Below are 3,916 nucleotides of genomic sequence, written 5' to 3' on the forward strand. Positions count from 1 at the left end.
CAATTTCGGGTGGTGTTGCCAAATAGAAAAGTAAAATAAATTAGAGAACCTAAAACTATGTATTAATTATTATTCGTGTGGTCAAAATAAAATACCTTTGACCACATGTTATGATTTATACAATATAATAAATTAGCATGAGGGATCTTATTAGATTTTTTTCAAATATCAAATTTTTTTTTCACTTATACATAGCCGAAGATATTAGTAGTCAAACATTTTCATTAGAGACTGTGCAAATGCAAAGCGAGTCGAACTTTCTTGAACGGAGGGAGTATATATATGAATAAAAAAGGAAGCTTGATATTGAATATTTCATATTAAAATATTAAAGTCTCTTTGTTTGAATTGAATTCCAAATGTGACTAACAAAATTAGGGCAGTAATATTTACGTGAAGAGCATTAAAATTAACGAAAATTTACCAAATGCCCCTGAGTTATTTTTTTATTCACCAAATACCCATCAAAACTTTCAAATTCACCATATACCTCTGAATTTAATAAAAATGTCACCACATGCCTAAATGACTAACGGACGTTAACTCCGTTAGTCATTAGGGTTAAGTATGCCACGTGGCATCATCTTATTGGTTGTCTTTTCAATTAATAATACTTTAAAATATTTATTTATTATTTAAATAAAAAAAACAACTCCCACCCCTCCACAACCCAGCCCCAACAACCACCCTACTGCCACCGCCACCACCCAAGTCTCTGCCAGCAGTCTGTGGCCACCGCACCGGCGACCCAGCCCTGAACCACAATGTCGGGGATCCATCCCAGCTAGCCCGCGTCGGCGACGTTACCCAACCACCCTTCCACCAATCCGCAAAACTCCCTTTCTCCCTCGAAAATTCCTCTCCTTCCCACCAATGTCGTCCAAACCCCTCTTCCTGCGCCGGTGAACAATGGTCGACCGTCAACCTTCCATCTCCACCCTTTGAGCCACCACGCCGGAACCCTAAAATAGAAAAACCTAAAATCAAAATCTAGGGTTTCGATTTTAGGGTTTTACGATTTCGAGGTGATGGATTTTGGCTAATTTGGGTGGCAACGACATAGGGGAACAAGTTTGGGTTGTCGACGAAGGGGTTTGGGTTGTCGGCGAAGGGGTTTGGGGTGGTTGCTGGTTTCAGAGAAGGTGGAAACGCGCGAAAGGTTTTAGGCGAGGGAGATGGGGAATGATGGTTCAGGGGAAGGGGAAGGGGGGCACTGGCGCGTGGCTGATTGGCTGGGGGGAAGGGACGACATTGGCGTTGGCGCGGTTGGGAGAGGAGTCTAGGCACCGGCGGCGGAGGGTGGACTGGGTGGAAGGTGGCTGGAGGTGGTTTTTTTGTTTTTTTCCTAAAGTTCTTTCTTAAATAATTAATAAATTTTTTTAAATAACCAATACAATGCCGCCACGTGGCATAATTAACCCTAATGACAAACGGAATTAAATGTCGTTAGTCATTAAGGGCATGTCATAACATTTTTGTAAAACTTAAGTTTATATAGTGAATTTGAAAAATTTCATGAGTATATGGTGAATAAAAAAATAACTCAGGGGCATTTGGTTAAATTTCCATAAAATTATAGTTGTTCATTTGCGGGCTTGGGTCAGACACGGGCTGGGTCAAATCCTATAATTTTGTCCAACAGGCTTAATATGTATGTCCAAGCCCTTTTAAGCGGGCTTAATATATTGTCCATACCCGCCCTCTTAAATGGGCCAGGCTTGCCTACGGGCTAACGTGTCTAATGACTTTTTGTTATTTTCGGTGGATTTGTTTCTTGAAAATTTTCAACCTATAATTATTGATGGTTTAAAATCTTAAAATATAAAGACTATGTATGATATGAACTATGAAGTAATAAAAATGTGAAGATGTTAGATTTAGGGGTATTTTTGTTTATGTTGTGGAGAGAGATAAATGACAATCAAATATATAAAGACTCTACTAGATATCTACCACCTACTACTTCCTAGTATCATATATACTTTGTACTTTATTATATATTTTTTTAAGAAGATAATATTTAATAATTTACAAAACTGGCCGGACGGACCGACCCAGAATACATTTATCATTGTTCACGCTCGCCCATTTCAACACTCGGGTCAGGCTTAGCTCGTCCAATATTTTTTTTTCTTGTTTTTAATAATGGTGTCTAAGCCCAAATTTTAAAGGTCTGGACTGGCCGGGCCTAACAGGTCGGACTGTCCATGAACAACTCTAATTAAAATTAAGATATCTTTATGTTGTTTCTTTAAATAATTAAATAATCAAGTTGTTGTGGAGGTCCAAGATATAAAGGAAGTATTCATTCTTTTTTCATTAAATTTATTTCATTTCTAAAAGCTAATTCTTAGAACAAATATTGGATAATGCTAAATCCTTGTATATATTATATTTTACAAAACATAATCGACTAAGAAAAAGTGGACCAATTCGTTAGCTGCCCAATTTAATTAATATTTGAAACCAAACAACATATATAGGAAAATTTCAGAATAAGTGACTTGTTCTACCACTCAATCGATTGTAAATCCTAAGACATTCAGCTATAAAAGGGATAATTCGGAAAGCCATAACCACAGCTTGTGCTAAACTCATAAACACAACTTGTGCTTAAAACATTCTTACATAAGAAAAATCATATCATATCGAGTGTAGCCAAGTTTACATAAAAGATGGGAGCTCGTTATTTCCTAGCCTTTCTTGCTGTTCTGACCATATCTTCGTATGTTGTCTATGCAACAGACCCGAATCAGCTACAAGATTTCTGTGTCGCGATGGATGACCCAAAGGATGCATGTAAGTGCTTGCATATTATTCATTTGATTGATTGTCATATAATTTTTATTTTATTTTTATAATTCTATTTTAATGTTCGTAACTTGTTACCTTATTATGCCTTTTTTTTTTGTTGGACGGTTCCTAATGACTATTTATTTTAGCTGACCCTAAATCATTTTAGAACCAAGGCTTTATTGTTGTTCTATGCTGATTAATGTTTACTTGATACAGTGTTCGTGAATGGACTGTTTTGTAAGAATCCAATGGCTGTCAAGGTCGACGATTTTCATTTCCAAGGTCTAGACAAGCCCGGAAACTCAGACAACCAGGTCGGCTCCAACGTCACACGAGTTACCCCAGCTAACCTCCCGGGGCTAAACACCCTCGGTTTATCACTGGCTAGAATCGACGTTGCACCTTATGGCGTTAAACTCCCCACCATCATCCTCGTGCAACCGAGGTCCTTACAGTCCTTGAAGGAACTTTCTACGCAGGTTTCGTAACCTCCAACCAACCAGATGGTAAAAACAAATTATTCGCGAAGATACTACACAAGGGAGATGTTTTTATCTTTCCACAAGGCCTAGTTCATTTCGAATCCAATGTTGGTAAAACTCCTGCTGTCGCATTATCCGCATTTACGAGCCAAAATCCTGGTGTTGTTACCACTGCTGCTTCATCATTCGGGGCTGATCCATCGATCTCAGTCGATGTTCTAACCAGGGCTTTCCAATTGGATGCTGGAATTGTGAAGTACCTTCAATCTCGCACTTTTGGATGAGCACCTAATTAATCCGAGGATTTTATTAGAGGTGTACAAACGGTTTTAGTGATGATTTAAATGATAAACTGCATTGTAATATGGTGTGTTATTATCTTATAAAAATAGCTGAGTGATATGGTATTGGTTTAATTTACATATGTTGTTTGTTGGTTACAATAATGTTTATTCCGTACTTGTTTAATAAGAAGTCCTGAATTTTGTACGAGTAACTTATAATTTTGTTATTCAACATAATTATCTTTCCCCAATCAATCTATTTCGTAAAATTTGTATATAACAAACTCTCTCTATTTCAAACTTGAGCTATATATTGTGGAACGGGTGAGCACGGACCGGATATCCAATCCGAAA

At 37.5% G+C, this 3,916-nt stretch overlaps 1 pseudogene; it reads left to right on the forward strand.

The window, feature by feature from the left end:
• Positions 1 to 2,675: 2,675 nt before the first annotated feature.
• LOC145587642 (germin-like protein) lies at positions 2,676 to 3,562 on the forward strand (annotated as a pseudogene).
• Positions 3,563 to 3,916: the final 354 nt, after the last annotated feature.

Source organism: Chenopodium album, chromosome 17, assembly GCF_948465745.1.
Source record: "Chenopodium album chromosome 17, dcCheAlbu1.1, whole genome shotgun sequence".
In the NCBI taxonomy this organism is placed as follows: Eukaryota; Viridiplantae; Streptophyta; class Magnoliopsida; order Caryophyllales; family Amaranthaceae; genus Chenopodium; species Chenopodium album.